Consider the following 22,086-nt stretch of genomic DNA (forward strand, 5'->3'; position numbering starts at 1 on the left):
GGAAAATATGATACCCTCTGGGGAGTCGACTCATTAATTCAGTCCTCTTGGTAGTATATCCTCTGTTCCCTAGAAAGAAAAGCCATTGAAGGCGTCAAATATATCATGAGACATGTAGCAATGGAATGTAGTACATTTACATACTGAAAGAAAGAAAAGTAAGACAGGCCTCAAGGAATTTGAGCCTATGTCTTTTTCAGTGATATTCACTGTACTAGGGCATTAGCAAGGAGAACCACAGAAGAGTCAGAGCAAAAAGTGTCCTAAAACACTGATATCAGGGGGAATATCGCACATTTGCAGACTGCAAATCAAACATTGTGAAACAATGTGCAACCATCTGAAGATTAGAACCCTGTACTGGCACAGTACAAATTATGTCATGAGTACACTGAGCCTTTGATGCAGTTAGACTAAATGCTTTATCTTTACTTTGATTCACATTGCATAGTGGCGTGCAGTGATACATAGTTCATTTGGATGACTAATGGCAACATCTGTAGTGTATGAAAAGGACTGGACTTCATTTTTGCAATAGGACGAGGAGTGCCATTTCTCATTAGTTATACATATGCATCGGTATTACTCTCTGCGATCCATTGCTCCGTGCATGGCCACAAAAAGATGATTTTGTTATAAGCCTTTTGTGAGCATATGTATGTTGTGTTTATCTACTTTTTTGACCAGATTATAGGTTGGAAGTGAGAGTATAGGACAGAGATGAAAAGGGGAAGCAATCAAAGTGTAGAACAGCAGATGAGCAAATAAGACCATACCTCTCAACTTTTTAGGTCAATAATCCTGATGAATTCCAACAATAGTTGTAATTATTAAATTACTTCAATCCTCGGTCATTTGTCAGAAAGCTAAACATTTATGATGAATAATTGGAGCAAATCATTACAGTATAGCAGTTAAATATCAGGGCAGTTGAGGGGCATGGGTGGGAGTGTTTTTGTAGAACAGTTGCCCTTTTATTTTCCTATTTATTTATTTTTAGAGAACAGAAAGCTGGAGAAGGAAGCAAAGAAAGTAAGAGGTTAATAAGAGGAACAGGTTAGGTAGTAAGGAAAGACAAACATGACAGACATGGTGTTGAGTAACACAATGAGGGTAGGGTAACAAAGCAGTGAAGGATACATTGGACAACCAAACAGAAGATAATGGTGAGGGTAGGATTGCACAACACACAGGGAAAGTAATGGACAAAAAGTAAGGGGAACACCAGGTTGGTGGATAAGAATGGGTGTTCGAATATGTAGTTGCTCCCAGCTTATACCCGCTGGGAGGTAACTTTTCACTCTGGGAGCCATAACCACTGAGTACTGTCTCAGCAGGTGGAGTCAGTGCTAGGCAGGGACACGACTCAAACAAATTGCTGGAGTATGTATTCCATGTGGCCAAAGTGGTCATCCAGCATTCTGTCTATCTCTCCCAGAAGCCCTACCAGCACCTGATGAGAGACCAAAGTGTCACCTGCACTTGTACTGCTATTGGTAGGTACAACTGTACTACCCTCTGGTGCAGGACTATCTGAAGCAGTTGGTGCAAGTAAGGAAGGATGTGTTGCGGCAACTGTGGCATGTTGGTACCCAGATGAGCTGGGTGCCTCTGGTGAGGGTGATGCAAACATTACTGCTGCCACCTGTGGGGTGGAAGACAGACCTTGCCATTGCAATAGGTTCAAGTTACAACATTGCTGTATGCAATAGTAATAGGTGTGGAGAAACAAAAAAATAAACCAAATTAATGTATGAAAGAGAAAGGATAATGACAAAGAGAGGGGGAAGATAAATACAAACACAATGAATGTTGCATTCTTTACAGTGATAAGGTGAAGTGTAATAATTTAATAGAAGGACTTACACAGGTAAGTCAGCTACCTATTTGTTTAATTATGACACGAGGGGTCTAAGCTAAAAGCTCTCTTCTAATGCTGTCTGACATAAGATATTACTATGTAGGAGAAACTTCTCACGACACCACTTTTGTGCCTGTCGCCAGTGACATAGTTCTCAACTGTACAGATTTTTGCAGAATGTCCAGATTTTTGCCTCATATTTTTGGTCCATTTTTCATAAAATTGTGGTTTTCTGGCAAATCATTGGTACTTCATTAAAGACTGAAGTCAGAAATTATGATACGTTTGAGTTTCAGACTTCATAACCTTCAAAAAAATCCATGCTAATGCAAAACCTCTTATTCTATTACTCTATCAACTTTCTAAATTTGTAGGAGCAATACTTAAAAAAATGTCCATATTGTTGTGCCTTTATCCCATGATTATTTATGTCTTTGTCCAGATTTCATTGAGAGGTATGGCCAGTGATGATATTTGAGTTTTGACAGTACTAAAACTGTACATATACAAAATAAGCATGCTGATCCCATAATAAATATGTTCAGCACAGGTGACGGACAAAAGACATACTAATATCGTATATTGTGAAATGCCCAGCTAACTACTGCTACTAGTTGTAGATATTACACATATGGACATTGTAATAGTACATTGGTATTAGCAGACAAAAAATATACTTTACCATGGCAACATTTTTTTTTTTGGGGGGGGGGATGAACTTACAGCCATCCTAACAATCTCAGTACACAAAGACATAACATAATGATTCACTTGGCCACTTATAGAAGAGAAGGAATGTAGAAGTGCACTTCTGCCCTCGTAGAGTCATATTATTACCCTGAGCTATGCCAGTATTGACAGATGTGGTAATGCTGTCTAAAAGTTCTATAGATTTATTTTAACTGACAATGGCTGATACAATGCCAACTGAGACAATTTTCACAACAGAGTGTATATTCACCCCAACAGTCTCTTAGGAGGTCTAGTCCGCTCTTTTGCATCTCACTATTCATTTTGATCAATGGATGGGGCTAAAGATATAAACAGGGCTTAAGGGGAAATTAGATGGTGGCATGCAGAACATTTGTTTAGCTAAAATATGGCATACATACAGTACTGAAATGGTGAATGCACCCTTACTTCAGGCTCCCATTAGTCAAGGAGGTTAGGTTTGCATTGACTGAAGTTACTGTAGTGATGATGGTACTGTTCCCCAATGTGTGAGACACCAGTAGCATGTCTGACAACCTTGAACAATCTATTCCAGGTATCGGCCCTATGCTGTGACCTGGTACAGCCCTCCTACAGGAGCCTCTGGCTGTAATGCTTATGGAGGATGTCCAGAAAAATCTTGGACTCCTCCTCAAACCACCTCCATGTTCTAAAAAGAGCACTACCTCCACCTTCTCTAGCCATAACGGTTTCACCTTCAAAGATCTCAGGAGAAATGGCATAGAATCGGTGCTTAGAACAGTTCTTGCATGTCTCAGCCTCCATGTAATGACAGGTGACTTATTTGCATGGCAAACTAATAAATGCAGGCACCGTATTCTTATGCTACCAATGGCACTTTAAGATATGAACAATGGCAGTCTTCCATCCCTCTGTTTTCTCCTTAGAGTGCATGCTCAACAGTAACTCCATCTTCAGATGGTTAATTAGAGGATGGCAATTCTCTCCAGGCTGACAGAAGTGGCTTCTTACACTTATGTAAAGCTGACTAGTGGCTTACATTTGATCATCTCAAAAATTGAATGATTCAGAACCAATAATGAAATGACCCCTAATTAGCATGCTTATCATTTCCAGAGGGGTGAATCTACATGATGACATGCAGTAAGCTTCATCATGCAAAGGACTAAGCTGAAAAGAGCAGACTTATAGTCAGGGTGCTGGATCATCCAATGCACATCCTGGTACAGCCTGCTCACTTCACCACCTCTGCAACTGAAGCTAAATGTGCCATGTACTTTAGACTGTCTCAGGTTTGTTTGCCTGTGAATATGTCCAGCCTGGTGATAGTTTCCCATACACATGTATGCCTATGTAGTTCACTATATTGTGACACACTGCATCAAAATTCATTTAATTGACCACAAATGGTTGCAAAATATAAAAGTTAAAAAAAATCTATGCTCTGATGTTATCATTTCTCATTCAATCCTCAGCTAATAGGTTCGAATCTGATCCCTCGGATCTGACTTGGCCGTTGCTAAAGCTCATGTCAACTAAGAGCTCTTGAGCTTCACTTTATACACATTACACTAACCCCAATTACCTCAGATCTTGTTTGACACTTTCAGTGTAAGGAGTGGCTGCAAATACTCTTGAGCTCTTCTCAGATAAGTCTTTTATAAAACTTACTTTTTGAACCCTTTCCTAGTTTTAAAAATTGCTTAAAAGTTTCCCTTACATATCATTAACCTTTTCTGGTACTCTCTTTCTAATTTTTTTAATTTTTTTCCCATTTATTTCATTAATGTAATTAAAATGTAACACCCATGCCCTGGCCCAGCAATCAAGGAGCCTCAATCCAAACCACTAATACCAGAGAGGGCATCTCATATATGAAGGAAAGGATAACAAATACACACACTAAAGTGCAATTTCCCTTAACAGCACACAGAGATCACAGTCAGTCTGGGGCTGGTCTCTTCCCTGCTCTCCAGGTCTCCAATAAGAATCCCCACTGTCACAGCTATAGGGTCCAGATCTCAGCCAGCTGGGAAAGCTAAAATCTCCAGCACTCTCTCTGCCAACCAGTGCTTCATGTCCCTGCCCAAGTAGCTGACACACACAAACTTTGATATAAGTGTTTATACAACCACACAGACACTTCTGGGAAAGGCTGACACAGGTTCTCCAGCTGTGCCCCTGTTACCCAGACTATATGATAGCACTGCCTGCCACCACCCAGTTAATATGTATCAGCTACTCAAAGGCCCTTAAAAGGGTGTCCAATTATTACTGTGTAATATTATTATCCAATTGGTAGTATAACAAAACAGTCAAGGCTTATTAGAGTGACTTGGTACAGTAATCACTATAAATATGCAATGTACTCTAGAGCTTAAATTATCTCTACACAAAACAGCAATAGTTGAAAGGTTTAAAAATATTTAATAATAAATACTAAAAACACAAGACAATGCTTCTTACTACACAGTGCTTGTCAAGAGTTCAGAGATCACAGAGAAATACTTAAAATAAATCAGTAGTACAATTCTGACATCACAGAAAAACACTAAGTCTAATATTTCTAGTTTCTATCTATTTCTAAACGAAAACACAAGTCTAAGATAACTTACATATGATCAAGACAGTGCAGTGAGTTGGATGGCCAAGACAAAAATGCTTAATCTTCTCTGGTTCTCTCTGTATAAATTGAAAATGCAGTTCTGATTCACATTACATCATTCTTCACACTTTCCTGGGGTTCCTAGGCTACACATTACAGCACACAGAGCTATTGGAGAAGGAGCAGCTGATCTGTGATATAAAGAATAAGTAGCCTGTTTTTTGCTTATTTGTAGTAGTTATTGCTTATTTTAGATATTTATAGCAATTTTATTATATACTGCATATGTGTACTGTATTTCATAGCTATTGGCTCACATGTGATAAACATTTCTGTAGTGTTTTCTGCCTAAAATAGTTTAGTTGATAGCTGTAATATTCTCCATATTCTTGATTGTGTTGTGGGCCTAGTTGTTTGTTAGAGGCTGTTTTCTGAGATCATTGTCCAGGCCATCATAGCAAAGATCATCCCCCATTTTAGTGAGAGTTTATTGTTTATGCTCATTGTCTAGTTGGGTTGCCAGGGCTACGGCTTGAAGAAAGCACCTCATTGGTCTTTTGAACATTTTTTAAAGTTGTTTCAGATTTCAACTTTCTGCTAAAAAGTTAACTAGAGTGATTCAGCTGTTACACACAGAGCTATCTGAGGAGGAGCTGGTGATCTGTGATATAAAGAATAAGTAGCCTGATGTTTTTTTTGCTTCTTTGTAGTAGTTATTGCTTATCTTAGATACTTATAGCAATTTTATTGTATACTGCATACTTGTACTGTATTTCATAGCTATTGGCTCACTTGTGATAAACATTTCTGTAGTGTTTTCTGCCTAAAATAGCTTAGGTGGTGGCTGTAATATTGTCCATATTCCTGATTGTGCTTGTGATAAACATTTCTGCAGTGTGTTCTGCCTAAAATAGTTTAGGTAGTAGCTGTAATATTCTTCATATTCCTGATTGTGTTGTGGCTAAGGTTGCCACCTTTTCAAATGTGCAAAGTGGGACATTTTTGGTACAAATGTCAGATTTTGAATAGCAAAGCATACCTACGGCCAGTACAAAGGACAGAACTTCACTTTTTTGCCTAAATAAAAGCTTATTCTTGTAGCATTTTAGTTGCTTATTGTATTTTTTATAACATTTAGGTGTTTCAGATACAGAATAACTGTTTTATGCATCTATTACATAAAATATAGGAAATATTTTTCTCCTAAAATCTCAGGACATTTGCCATTTTTTAATTTTTTTTTTTGCTGGACACAACTGCCCAAAGAGGGACTGTCCCTCACAAAGTGGGACAGGTGGTAACCCTAGTTGTTGGCCTAGTTGTTTGTTAGAGGCTGTTTTCTGATTTCATTGTCCAGGCCATCATAGCAAAGACCATCCCCCACTTTAGTGAAAGTTTAGTGTTTATGGTCATTGTCTAGTTGGGTTGCCAGGGCTATGGCTTGGAAAAAAGCACCTCATTGGTCTTTTGAACATTTTTTAAAGTTGTTTCAGGTTTCAACTTTTTGCTAAGAAGTTCACTTGAGTGATTCAGCCATTACACACAGAGCTATCTGAGGAGGAGCAGCTGATCTGTGATATAAAGAATAAGTAGCCTGTTTTTTGCTTCTTTGTAGCAGTTATTGCTTATTTTAGATACTTATAGCAATTTTATTGCATACTGCATACTTGTACTGTATTTCATAGCTATTGGCTCACTTGTGATAAACATTTCTGTAGTGTTTTCTGCCTAAAATAATTTAGGTGGTGGCTGTAATATTGTCCATATTCCTGACTGTGCTTGTGATAAACATTTCTGCAGTGTGTTCTGCCTAAAATAGTTTAGGTAGTAGCTGTAATATTCTTCATATTCCTGACTGTGTTGTGGCTAGGGTTGCCACCTTTTCAAATGCGCAAAGTTGGACATTTCTTTTTGCAAATGTCAGATTTTGCATAGCAAAGCATACCTACGGCCAGTACAAACGACAGAACTTCACTTTTTTGCCTAAATAAAAGCTTATTCTTGTAGCATTTTAGTTGCTTATTGTATTTTTTATAAAATTTAGGTGTTTCAGATACAGAATAACTGTTTTATGCATCTATTACATAAAATATAGGAAATATTTTTCTCCTAAAAATCTCAGGATATTTGCCATTGTTTCAATTTTTTGCCGGACACAACTGCCCAAAGAAGGGACTGTCCCTCACAAAGTGGGACAGGTAGTAGCCCTAGTTGTGGGCCTAGTTGTTTGTTAGAGGCAGTTTTCTGAGTTCATTGTCCAGGCCATCATAGCAAAGACCATCCCCCACTTTAGTGAGAGTTTAGTGTTTATGGTCATTGCCTAGTTGGGTTGCCAGGGCTACGGCATGGAGAAAGCATCTCATTGGTCTTTTGAACATTTTTTAAAGTTGTTTCAGGTTTCAACTTTTTGCTAAATAGTTAACTTGAGTGTTTCAGCCATTACACACAGAGCTATCTGAGGAGGAGCAGCTGATCTTTGACATAAAGAATAAGTAGCCTGTTTTTTTTTTTTTTTTTTGCTTATTTGTAGTAGTTATTGCTTATTTTAGATATTTATAGCAATTTTATTTTATACTGCATACTTGTACTGTATTTCATAGCTATTGACTCACTTGTCATAAACACCCTCCCTACTGGCATCTTGTCTTTATACCTGCTGGCCTTACAGTTGCCCACCCCTATTCTAAATTTGATCTTGGACACTCCTTCCAGTCTAGTGTCATTAGCACATTCTACCTAACACAGAGAGAGTTTCCTTCTGTTCCTATCTTTCTCCATTAAAAATAAAAATATCTTGAATACCCTTTTGTTCTGACTGTGCTTCTCAAACATTTTAGAAATATAGAGTATATTTGAATGCATTTATTAAAACTGTATTTGCCTTAATATTGCTACAAGCCGGTATTGCTACAGGCCGGTATGACCCTGACCCTGAGCAGCATTTTACCCTCACCAAGAATGATGCCACAGTACAAAGACAAAATGATCAGTTTTAACAATTGGCTTAATTACTGGTGTCATTCTAAGGGGATCCAATGTCTGTCTGCTTGGGATGACATGCTTGACAAGCCACGCTGCTTCGCAAGGGATGGCTTGCACCTGTCACCCCTGGGCTTCCGGATATTGGCCAAGGCTCTTGCTACCCCCATAGTGCCTTTTTTAGGAAAGGCTCAAATGACAAACCTACCTCCCTAGAAAACACAAGTGGAAAAAAACTAATGGTAATGCTGCTCAATGCCAGAAGTCTAAACCTCAAGATGCACGCCCTCGAAGCCCTCTTCAGTATGGAGAACATCGATGTCTGTGGGGTGACTGAAACCTGGTTCAAGGCTCCTGAGAGCACCCCAGCACTATCAGGTTTTACCTCATATCATGCTTTCCGGCCCCAAAACTTGGACCGAACCACAAAAGGAGGGGGAGTATCCATTTTCATCAAAGATACCCACACCTCCAGGTTAGTGGCAATGCACAAAGCATCGGAGACTATCCAGGTGCAACTAACCATAGGCAAAACTGCCTTACAGTTTGTAGCATGCTACAGACCACCCTCTCAAACTCAGGAACCCCACACAGCCTTCCTGAAGACTCTGGAGAGTATGAATGTCTCTCCAAATACCATCATTTTGGGAGACTTCAACTACCCAAACATAGACTGGGAACATTACTCAAGCCCCAACACCCTAGCCCAAAGGTTTCTAGAATTCATAAACTCAAATGCAATGGGACAACTAGTCACCATTCCCACAAGAGGAGACAATATACTAGATCTGATCATCACAAACATGGGGACAAAATGCTCCACACCGGAAGTATATCCCTCTTTGGTAAGATCAGACCATAAATTAATCTCACTGGAAATCCACATCCCGCCCCACCCCTGCACAAAAGACCACAGTGAAGAACTTCTCAAAAGCAAACTTCACACTTCTTAAGACTGAAGTGGTATCCTTCAAGGCCCCTGGGCCAGTGGAAACCACAACCCACACTGCTGAATTCTTTGCAAATGCCTTCTATGGGCACCTTCAAGAATGCATGGATCATGCAATCCCAAATAAAACCAAGACCCATTCCCCCAAAGGCAGGCGCCCGGTCTGGTGGACCCCAGCCATAAACAAACTTTACAACAGGAGGAGGAAGCTACTACATGACAGAGCAAAATCCCTAAAAGGGAAGGCGTCTCTGATCAGTACTAGCAAAATCTATGATCACTCATAAAATCATCCAAGGCCAACTTTGAGAGAAAAATTGCAAAAGACACAAAAGACAATCACAAGGCCTTCTTTAGCTATGTTAGAAACCTGGGTGGAAACTCCCAGATATGCTCAGAGTTAGTCCAAAATGACACAAAATACACCGAACCCACTGACATTGCCAACATTCTGGCAGACAGGTTCAGTGCAAATTTCTCCTCCCCCTCCCCCCCAAAAGGAGAAATAACTATCCCAGCAGAGTGTAGCCTCCTAACATCTCAGATGCCCAGGTGAGAGCCGCCCTCTCTAAAGCTAAAAACACAGCATCAATGGGACCAGATGGTGTCCCGGGCTGTGTGCTACATGAACTCAAGAGGAACTAAACCCACACATAAGGCTGCTGTTTAATCTTAGCCTTACTACAGGATACGCACCCAAAGAGTGGCGTGACGGCAACAGTGGCCCCACTTCACAAAGGCGGTGCTTCTACGGACCCTGGAAATTACTGCCCCATAAGCTTGACAAGCCTGGTCTGCAAAGCTATGGAGAGGATCATTATGGAACTCATAAACAAAGACATTGGGGACCTACAGACATTGTATCCTACCCAATTTGGCTTTGTCAAGGGCAGATCCTGCCTTTTGAACTTGGTCGACTTTTTTGAAACAGTCACTAAGGCCATTGACGAGGGTAAGGCAGTTCACACAGCCTACCTTGACCTTGCAAAAGCCTTTGACACAATACCCCACTCGGGCATCATAGACAAACTCACCAGCTTAAATGTAAACCCATATGTCACAAGATGGGTTGCAAACTGGCTCAAGGACAGAACCCACAGGGTCAGAGTTGCTGGAGCTATGTCAGACTCTAAGCCAGTCACAAGTGGTGTCCCACAGGGCTCAGTCCTGGGACCCCTCTTGTTCGGCATTTATTTTTCCGAGGTACAGGCAAACATAGGAGGATTGTGGCTGACAAAGTTCGCAAACTGGGTGCCATAATTGATACTCCAGCGGACACAAACATCCTTCAGAGAGGCCTCATAGAAACGGATAATTGGTGCCAGAGCCATGGCCTTAAGCTGAACACCAAAAATGTATAGTCATACCCTTTGGGAAAAACAAGGTACCGACAAATTACCACATAGGCGGTAATCCATTAAGTATGGAAGAGGTAATCAGGGACCTAGGGACCCAGGTTGACAGTAACCTCTCATTTGATACTCACAATGCCAAAGTGGTTAGGAAGACCTTCTATATTGCCCACCTTATCATGAAGGGTTTCACATCTAGATCAAGAGAGGTCATTGTGCCCCTGTACTCTTCTCTTATCAGGCCAATGATTGAGTACAATGCCCCATTTGGGATGTATCTCACCCGACACCTGCAGCAGTTGGAAAGACCCCAAAAGTTCCTCACCAAGAGGATAAAGGGTCTTAAACATATGTCATATGCCGCCCGACTGAAAAAACTCCAGCTCTATTCAGTCGCATACCGCCTACTCAGAGGTGATCTGTGCCTGACGTACAAGTCCATGTCCAATCCTGAATTAATGGACATGCTCCACCTCAGAAAATCCAAATCCATCAGAGCCACGAGAACAAGTGACTTAAACCTCAACACAGAAATAAATAGGATGTGCTGGAGGGACAGATTCATAACCCAGAGGCTCCCTACACTCTGGAACAGAATCCCAGTCCATGTTAGGCAGAGCCCCTCACTGACTCTATTCAAGAGAAATCTCGACGAATGGATGGGAGATCGTAGGTTTACACCGGGGGTCATCTCTGTGTCACTACTAGACAGAGGCATAGTAAACTACACCCTAAAAGGGCGTAGTATTATCATCCTAAGGGGTGGTGTAAGCCACATACACTTTGGCTAGGCTTATAAATGCCTTAGGGCAGATAGCCTAGTACGAACCTATGAACCTATGAACCTACAACTCAAGTGCTGTAGGTTGCACTGCATCTGAATTGTTTTAGTGTGTTTTATCTGCTTTTCTGTATATATAGACGTTTCTGTATAAGTAGACTAGCTACTTATTCTACTGTATTACTGCCACTTAAATCATTTTTCAGTTGTGCACTTTGCCTTGCTTCATTTAAAATGTTTTAAATTGCTAATTTTGTAGAGTTTCAATTGTTATTACTGTTTAGGGCTACACACTCAAGTACATTAGCCTTTTCTGTATTTATTTAGTGTATTATTGCATTTTAGCCTGTTACCAAAAAAAAAAAACTATCTTGTTTGCTTGTTTCCCACCTTTCCTAGCTAGTATAGTCCAGATCCCAGGCTTTGCTGGTTTCAGGACTTTATTTTCTGTGTTCAGAGCTATCCAGACCTTGATGTGGCAGAGGGAAGTCTTACTGCTTACCAGTGGGAGTGGTGAGCATTGTACTGCCTTCTGACACTAGAGGAGTAGTTTCCAGCTCTGAAATTGTAATTTTAGCCATTTTAGGCTGATTTCTATCCCTTTCAACTTTCTGGCTTAAAAACGCACGTTTGCACATTTTTCGCATCATGCAGCACTGCCGGGCTATGGTTAAACTATTCCCGGTGCCAGAAAGTCTGGTCTTCAAATTCTCCCTTAGAACTAGCTGGTTTCTCAGTAGTAGCACTAAAATCTGAACCCCTGTGACTAGCACTTGCTCTAGAACCTGCTGAAAAGCACTAGGAAGCCTTAAACTGATACAAGCACTCACCTCTCCTTGTTATAAAGGAGAAATTAATCATAGGCACTAGACAGCCTAAAATTGCAAAGTACCTTGCAAAGGTATGGGAAAACAGCTCTTGTACTTTACAAAAAAGCACCTAAATAGGCATGTCCAAGTGTCAGCTTCTGGTGATTTCTCCTGTCCACCTGGTGAATCTGGGCATACTGGGGCAATGCAGCTACTGCCTCATGTACACAGACAACCCTCTCCTCCTACCACCCAACACTGCAACCTGCGAGAGATGCACTTACATAGCCAAACTGGAAGCAAAGCTCTCTCCAGCCAAGATTGTGCTAGACAGTCAAGAGGAGAAGGTTAACACCTGCACTACACCTCAAGCAACACATAGCCTTCAAAACCCACACCATCAACACCCACACATAGCAAAACTAAACCCACATATGCAGAGGCCCTTAACATTAACCTGCCCAAGCAACAAGGACCTCCGAAGCTGAAACACAAACAAACACCAGTCACAACCAAAGTGACACATAGCTCACAACACCAGTGTGCCACCCAACAACAGCCCCTAAGGCAAGACAATGTACCCAGCACTTAAGTCATAGGTGACTCTATAGTCAGGCACATTGACGTCCCACTCACCAGGCTGAACAAGGAGAAAATTACAGTCAGCTGCTTATTGGGTGCCAGGATCCGCCACATAAAGCATGCACTCAAGTCACTCCACAACAAGTACAAATATGACTCTGTCATTGTCCATGTTGGAGTGAATGACTTGAGATGTACCTCCCTGAACTACATGAAAAGAGACATGGAAGAGCTCTCGGATCATGTGGCTCAGGCAGGTATGACCCTAGCTCTGAGTAGCATCCTGCCTTCGCCCAGAATGATACCACAGTATAAGGACAAAATGATTGACTTCAACAATTGGCTAAGCTTCTGGTGTCATTCAAAGGGGACCCAGTATCTGTCTGACTGGGACGACATGATCGACAAACCACGATGCTTTGCCAGAGATGGTCGCACCTGTCAGCCCTGGGATTCATGTTACTGGCTAAAGCTCTCACCACCTCTATAGTGCCTTTTTTAGGCAAGGTTCAAAGGACAAAGCCACCACCATAACAGCTACAAGCATGCAAAACCTGAAGGTAATGCTACTCAATGCTAGATGTCTAAACCTCAAAATGCACTCTCTCGAGGAACTCCTAAAAATGGAGAACATTGATATCTGGGCAGCAACTGAGACCTGGTTCAAGGCTAAAGAGAGCACCCCTGCAATACCAGGCTACAACTCTTACCACACTTTTTGGCCACCAAACCAAGACCGAAACACTAAATGTGGAGAAGTGTCTATATACACCAAGGATATTTACACCTCCAGGCTAGTTGCCCAACACAATGCATCTGTAATTCTCCAGGTGCAACTAACACTAGGTAAGACTGCAATCCAAATTGTAGCTTGCTACAGATCCCCCACCATGCCTCAAGATTCTCACTACACCTTTCTAAACATACTAGACAATATTAAGATACAACCAAACACTCTAATACTGGGTGATTTCAACTACCCTTCCATTAACTGGAAAAAACTACTCGGGTACCAACACCTTTTCCCAGCGGTTCTTGGAATTCATAAATTCCAAAGCCCTGGATCAACTAATCCATTGTCACACCAGGGGCTCTAATATCCTAGACCTGGTCATTACCAACATGGGAAATAGATGCTCCACACCATTGATCACCCCCTCATTGGTCAGGTCTGACCATAAGCAAATCACCCTTGACATCCACATCCCACCCCCACCCCCCAGTAAGGAAACCTCAATAAAAAACTTCTCCAAAGCCAACTACATGCTACTCAAGTCAGAAGTGACAAACATCATGACACCCATGCCGATGGGAGCTGAAAGTTTGACTGCTGAATCCTACACTAAGGCACTGTACAAGCACATCCACTTGTGCATGAATCGTGCCATCCCAAATAGAACCAAGACTCTCTCCTCCAAAAAAAGGAAGTCAATCTGGTGGTCCCCTGCCATTATGCCATTAACAAACAGTACAATAGAAGAAAGAAACTGTTAGAGAAAAGAGGAAAATCCCAGGATGCAAAAAACTCCCTTACCAGCCTCAGTAAGAAGCTGAGATCCCTCATAAAATCCTCCAAAGCTAGTTACGAAAATAAAATTGCCAAAAATTCCCAAGACAACCAAAAGGGATTCTATAGTTATGTCAAGAATCTAAATGGCAATGCTCAGATATGCTCTGAGCTACAACAGAATGGCATTAAATATACTGATCCCAAGGATGCTGCCAATATCCTGGCAGATCAATTTAGTGCAAACCTCACCCCCTTCTCACCCCCTAAAGGGCCATCTGAATACCAAAAGATTGTCAAATTCCAGTAATCATGGCCACACAGGTAGAAACCGCATTCTCCCAAGCTAATAATACAGCATCCATGGGACCAGATGACATCTCTGGCTGTGTACTACATGAACTACAAAATGAACTGGCACCTCACCTAAGTGTCATGTTTAATCATAGCCTCACCTCAGGCTTCATACCCACTGAGTGGCGCACAGCTACAGTTATCCCAATCCACAAGGGGGGATCCACCTTGGATCCCAGGAACTACCGTCCCATCAGTCTGACGAGCCTAATCTGCAAGGGCATGAAACGCATTATCCCATGGAACTTATAAACAAAGACATTGGCAACCTTCAAACACTGAACCCCACCCAGTTTGGGTTAGCGAAGGACCGATTTTGTCTCCTGAACCTGATTGACTTTTTTTAATCAGTCTCCAGAGCTGTGGACGAGGGTAAGGTGGTTCACACAGCCTATCTGGACCTCACCAAGGTCTTCAATACCATCACCCACTCTGGAATCATAGATAAAATTACTAAGCTGGACATAAATCCCTATGTCACTTGTTGGGTTGCCAACTGGCTTATTGACAGAGGTCAGACTGTAAAAGTAGCTGACTCCAAATCCAGCTCCAGAAAAGTGACAAGTGGAGTACCTCAGGGTTCAGTCCTGGGACCGCTCTTGTTTGGCATCTACTTCTCTGAAGTACAGGTGAACACTAAGGGACTCTGGCTAACAAAGTTCGCAGATGACTGCAAATTGGGAGCCATTATTGAATCCCCAAATTATGTGGATATTCTACAGAAACAGATGCTTGGTGCCAGAGCCATGGGCTCAAGCTTAATGCCAAGAAATGCATAGTTATCCCCTTTGGGAAAAAACATGTACCCATGAATTGCCACATAGGTGGCAGTACACTAAACACCGAATGTGTGATGAGAAACTTAGGGACACAGGTGGACAGTGGTCTCACTTTCGTCAACCACATTGCCACAACAGTCAGGAAATCCTTCTATGTGGCACACCTCATTACTAAGGGCTTTTCATCCAGAAAAAAAGGAGGTCATTGTCCCACTGTACTCATCCATGATTAGATCCATTATAGAGTACAATGCCCCATTTGGTATGTACCTCACAAGACATCTGCAAAAGCTGGAAAGGCCACATAAATATCTCACTAAAAGAATCACAGGCCTAAAGTAGATGCCCTATACTGACCGTTTAAAAAAACTCCAGCTATACTCTGTGGCATATCATCTACTCAGAGGCAATCTCTTCTTAACATACAAGGCCATGTCAAATCCTGAGCTGTTGGACATGCTCCACTTAAAGAAATCCCAATCCCTCAGAGCCACACGATCCAGGGATCTAAACCTTGTCATTACAATGAACAAAACATGCTGGAGGGATAGGTTCCTGACTCAGAGACTCCCCATACTCTGGAATAGACTGCCCATACATGTCAAGCAGAGCACCTCCTTGGCAGTCTTCAAAAAGAACCTTGACGATTGGACAGGAGATAGGAAATTCACCCTGGGGATCACATCAGTCGCCCTGCTAGACAGGGGTCCAGGGAAGTAAATTTTTTTGGGAAGAAATATCCAGGTAATTGTTATGGTTAGGCTTGTATAGGCCCTAGGGCCGATAGCCTAGTACCAGCCTATGAACCTATGAACTTCCCTGGGTTCCCAACATTCTTAACATCTCTTTGTGTTATCTTGCAGATGGTGAGGCAGCAGAGCAATAAAAATACATTTGCATGTTTAAATCTAACAATTTAACTCTTGGTTAAAACAATAGAAAAAATATCTTCATCTAGACGGGCTGGAACCAACTTTAGATCAAAGGGTCACAACATGCTTTTACTTGGTCAGTAGAGAGCACCGTTGTGACATTTTTTGCAGTTCCACATCTAACAGCAGTTTTTTCCACTTAAGACAACAAGCCTGTGCCTTACATTAATATTTACAATTGATAGAATTAACTATAAAATTCTATCTGGATAGGCTGGCAGCCTTCACATTTCTCGCAGGACTTCCACAGACAAGCCTGCAGGTCTGACATGAAATTGGCACATCTGTCAATCAGTATTTCTTTTGGGAATCCTACCCTGCTAAAAATCTCTAACAAAGCATTTGCCACCTTCTCTGCCTTAATGGAGGACAAAGCCACTGCTTCAGGGTATTGTGTAGCATAATCCACTACCACTAGGATATACTTTTTCCCTGTGGAACTTGGGGTACTCAGTGGACCCACTATATCCATAGCTATACTATGAAATGGCTCCTCAATCAAAGGCAAAGACATCAAAGGAGCTCTCACCTTGTCTCCTGCTTTGCCTACCTTTTGGCACTGCTCATAGGTCCTGCAATACCCTGTTACATCTCTGGAAATTCCAGGTCAATAGAAGTTCTTCATAATATGCCTCTTTGTACGTTTTATGCCCATATGACCTGCAAAGTGAATATCATGGGTTCTGGCTAGAAGCACCAGGTGGTAGGCTCTAGGCACTATCAACTGCTGTACTCTCTCACCTTCTAGCCCTGCCTCAGGGGTCCACTCTCTGTATATTAACCCTTTGTCCCAGTATACAGATTCCCCCTTTCCTTGATAATCAGGTGCCTCCCTAGCTACCTGCCTCAGGCCTTGCAATATAGGGTCTGAGAGCTGAGCCTGTCTCAACTCTCTCCTTGTAACCCTTCCCAGCTCCATTTCCACAGGAAGTCTGGCATCCTCTGACAGTGGTGCCTCACTGTCAGCCTGGGTACTACTACTCATCTCTACCTTTGCAGTCCCTCTGTCCAAGGGAATATCAGTAGCCACAAGCAGCTGTGGCTCACCTTCAGTTTCACTGCTACAAAGTAGCTCCCTCCCTGAAGGAACTACCTCACCAGTCCTGGCTGCAAGTATGCAGTCTGTCTGGATCTCCTCCAGGCTACTAGACTTACCTGCTTGTGTCCAAGCCTGACTGTGTGTAACTGCACAAGCACAGGGTACTGCACTATCAAAATCATTCCCTATCATGACATCTACAGGTATATCCTCAAACACACCTACTTGCTGGCTTCCTTTTCCACCCTCCCTGTCAAGGTGAACCCTAGCCAAAGGTATTTTGAATGGGATCCCTCCTAAATCCCTGACTGGAGTAGACTGCCCGGGCAAGTTGTGCTCATCTGTAACCATTGCAGACTTTACAATGGTTATATCAGAGGCTGTGTCTCTCTTGGCAATGGCCTTTGGTACCCTTGTTGTCCCAAGACAACCTACTATTGGCATTTTGTCTTTCCCACTTACTGGCTCCCTCACCTTTTGTTCCCCACCTTGCCTCTGTGGACACTTGTAGGCCACATGGCCCCACTGGTTGCATTCAAAACATTTAACCCTAGCTCCTGGATGTGTACCTGGACTAGTGGCTTCCCCTGCTACTGGCAGATTATGTTGGGGAAGTCTGATCTGACCACCATGGGTTCCTTTAGACTCATGAGCAGTACTGGGGGTCCCCTTCCTGTGCAGGGCTGCCCTGCTTGCCATGTATAGGTCTCCCTTTTTCCCCAACTCATCTGATGTAGCACATTGTCTATCAGCTAACTAGATACTTATGTCCGTAGGCAAAGTGCTAAGGGCTTTTTCCCTCAGCAAAAGGTATAGCAGCCCTTCAAAAGTGGTGAACTGACATCCACTCACCTAGCTATGGAAATAAGTGCTCAGTTCAGCAACATATTCACACACACTTTCATCTGCCTTGCGTCTATGCTCACGAAACATTTTCCTATACGTTTCAGGTGTTAGCTTAAAAAACTCTAATAGACAATTTTTTACAGCAGTATAAACAAAACATGCAATGTCAGACATTCTAGACAACACAGTTACAGATTTACCATGGAGTAAGGGGGTCAGGAACTGTACCCAGAGCTTTTGGTCAACACTATACTGTTTGCATACCCACTCAAACATATGAATGAAACTATCAAAATGATCCTCCTCTTTAAACTGCGGAAGAAATTTACTGACCTGTTGTGCTTCTGGGGTCCAGTCACTCACTTCCCCATTACTTCCATGACTCTGGCAAAGAGTCAGCATTTCTCGCTCATGCTTCCTCTTCCTCTCCTTTTCCTCTGCTTCTATCTCCAAATGCCTGGCCTACAACTCAAGTCTCTTTAGCTCCAGACGGATTTTTAAGTCCCCTGCAGAAAGGTTGAGCTGTCTATTTTCTGAGGGTATTATATCTCCACTGCCAGTCTGATTGTCCTCCTGGTTGCTGTTTTCTGATGCAGCTGTAACCAAGGCTGCAAAATGGTCTGCCTTAGTCAGGTTTCCATGCACCAGTCCCCTAGCCTGGCACATCTCCGCCAGCTGGCTCCTTGTCAGCTTTCCATATTCCTCTGCTGACATGCTGCCTGCTCACCCTGACTAACTAAGCTAACAAAAGAAATAAAACAATTGTGATCTGAACTCAGAGAATTCACTGTGTGACTTTTTTAGAGTAAAAAAATACCTTCAAAGCTCACTGTACAAAAGCTACAGGAATTAACTCTACACACACCATTACCAGCCAATTAGTATTTGCCAACCAATTAGTATGTGATGTGGATATCCCACCTCTGCCAAACAATTAATATGTGATGTGGATATTCCACCTCTGCCAACCAATTAATATGTGATGCCTGTGCCCTGGCCCAGCAATCAAGGAGCCCCAATCCTCACCACTAACACCAGAGAGGGCATCTCATTATTGAAGGAAAGGATAACAAATACACACAGTAAAGTGCAATTTCCCCTAAGAGCACATAGAGATCACAGTCAGCCCAGGGCTGGTTGCTCTCTTGCTCTACAGGTCCCAATAAGACTCCCCACTGGCACAGCTATAGGGTCCAGATCTCTGCCAGCTGGGCAAGCTTAAATCACCAGCACCCTGTCTGTTCAACCAGTGCTTTGTGTCCTTGCCCAAGTATCTGACACACACACACACACACTTTGAGATAAGAGTTTATACAACCACACAGATACTTTTGGGGAAGGCTGGCACCTTCTTCAGCTGTGCCCCTATTACCCAGACTATACAGTAGTACCACCTGCCACCACCCAGCTAATATTTATTAGCTACTCAAAGGCCCTTAAAAGGGTGTCCAATTATTACTGTGCAATATTATTATCCAATTGGTAGTATAACTAAACAGTCAAGGCTTATTAGAGTGACTTGGTACAGTAATCACTTTAAATATGCAATGTACTCTAGAGCTTAAATTATCTCTACACAAAACAGCCACAGTTGAAAGGTTTAAAATATTTAATAATAAATACTAAAAACACAAGACAATACTTCTTACTACACAGTGCTAGTCAAGAGTTCAGAGATCACAGAGAAATATTTAAAATAATTCAGTAGTACAGTTCTGACATCACAGAAAAACACTTAGTCTAATCTTTCTAGTTTCTAGCTATTTTTAAAAGAAACCACAAGTCTAAGATAACTTACATGAGAGCAAGACAGTGCTGTGAGTTGGATGGTCAAGGCAGAAATGTTTAATCCTCTCTGGTTCTCTCTGTTTAAATTGAAATTGCAGTTCTGATTCAAATTACATCATTCTTCACACTTTCTTGGGGTTCCCAGGCTACACAATGCATCATTCTTTACACTTCTCTGGGTTCCCAGGCTAACAGAAACTGCATTTACATTCTTAACATCTCCTTGTGTTATCTTGCAGCTGGTCAGGCAGCAGAGCAATAAAAATTCAGTTGCATGTTTAAATCTAGCAATTTAACTTTGGTTAAAATGATAGAAAGAATGTCTTCATCTAGACGGGTTGAAGCCGACTTTAGATCAAAGGGTCACAACATGCTTTTACTTGGTCTGTAGAGAGCACTGTTGTGACATTTTTTGCAGTTCCACATCTAACAGCTGTTTTTCCATTTAAGACAACAAGCCTGTGCCTTACATTAAATATTTACAAATGATAGAATTATCTATAAAATTCTATCTTGCTAGGCCGGCAGCCTTCACAATGTGTATACCTCTGATACTATTGTTAGTATCCTTTCCCTCTACCTAGCGTACTTTTAAAATACCATTATTGGTAGTCATTTTTGCTGTCTTCTCTTCTCTTTACATAAAAAAGTAAAAAGTAGTAGATTAGTTGTTTAGAACCTTCCTTTGCTACAGTCTTTTCTTGGAATTGGCTGTACTTTTAAAATGGTAGATAAAGCATCAGCAGGTTTCAAAAATTGTACAAAGTGTGGGCATAAGTTGCCTTTGTCAGACACCCACACTTGGGACCACTCCACCTACAAGTAGACTGCTCCATATGACATGTGTTTAATCCCAGGGTTCTAGTAGAGTGCAAAAATAAACTTATTCTTAAAGGCATGTTACTTACTTCTTTTGGAGAGACTATATCAGAGGAAAAATCTCCAAGAAGTAAGACGAAGGTGAAATATTTGCCTCCAAAGCCTTTGCCATGTTTATCGGCATGTGAATCTTCAAAAAACAAATGACATTCTAAGGATCCAACCTCAGCCTTGGATCTGAAGAAATCAAAAATGCTGTAAACAAGTCTTCAGATCCAACAAAGTCAAAATTAGCTGATCTTACCTTACCAGATATGACAATTTCAAAATAAGTTCCTAACGTTGCTGAACAGTCAAATATTGTTATATTTCCAAGGACCTGGTACTCTCCTTCAGTGGACCCACTGCCCTTTAGAGTGCCCTCATCATTTACAAAAGAAGATGTGGAGAGAGTGCAGAGGAACATTCTTTTGGTGTAGGGACAGATAGGTATTCCTTAAGTTCCTAGCCCTCTGGGTTAGGAAATCAACTTATCTACAACACCTCCAATCCAAGTTTGTCCTCTGACTCTGGTTACTGTTTCAGAGTCCCTGGATCCCAGATGTCTGGACTCATCTGGCTTGAATCCAAGAATTGTTTTCTCCTCCAATCCAAAGTGTTCTCTGAGAGCTCCAATCCCATTGGATCTGGAGAGCTCTTGGAGCAGAAGCCTCCTTGTCAAATCTAAGGTGTTGAAGTTGTCTCTGCACCTCGGAGCCTCGGCATTGGACAGCTCAGCTCTGGCTTCAACCTCGGGGATTTTGATCTCAGAGAGGGGGAGGACCGCAGTCCAAAAGCTTGCCTTTTCAGATCTGGGGTCATCAATCTCTCCAGACAATCTTTCTTGGATCCCAAATCTGTAACCTTGATGTCCCAGAGCTCAGAGCCTCACTAAGTCTTTCCACAGGGACAGCCAGTACCAAGACCCCAGGTTTCCACTCAAAGCATCTTGATTTCTTGTTCTGATACCTTCCCAGAACACTCCACTGAGGAGGTTCCTAACAAGATGATGTGTAAGAGGAAGCACATAGACTCACCTGAGGAGGACATCACAAAAGATACAGATTTCAATGAGGGTGAAGGGTTCCCATGATCACCTACTGAAGATGTTTCATTCAGACACATCATTGAAATCCTTAATCAAAGAGATGGTTGGAAGCCCAGCTACCCTTCATCTCAGGAGTCCATATTCCTTGAAGCCTTTGGCATTGGACCATCAACCTCCTGGGTGACCCCGCCTGCTGACAAGCTCATTGAGTTGATCTCTCTGTGATCATGGAAAGAACCTGATACCACTGAGCCCATATATTGAAGACCAGATAAGATTATGGCACCACCCACACACAACCATTTCTGGGGGAAAGGGGTGCCT

Source organism: Protopterus annectens, chromosome 10.part0 (assembly GCF_019279795.1).
Source record: "Protopterus annectens isolate FY-2018-M chromosome 10.part0, PAN1.0, whole genome shotgun sequence".
Lineage (NCBI taxonomy): Eukaryota > Metazoa > Chordata > Ceratodontiformes > Protopteridae > Protopterus > Protopterus annectens.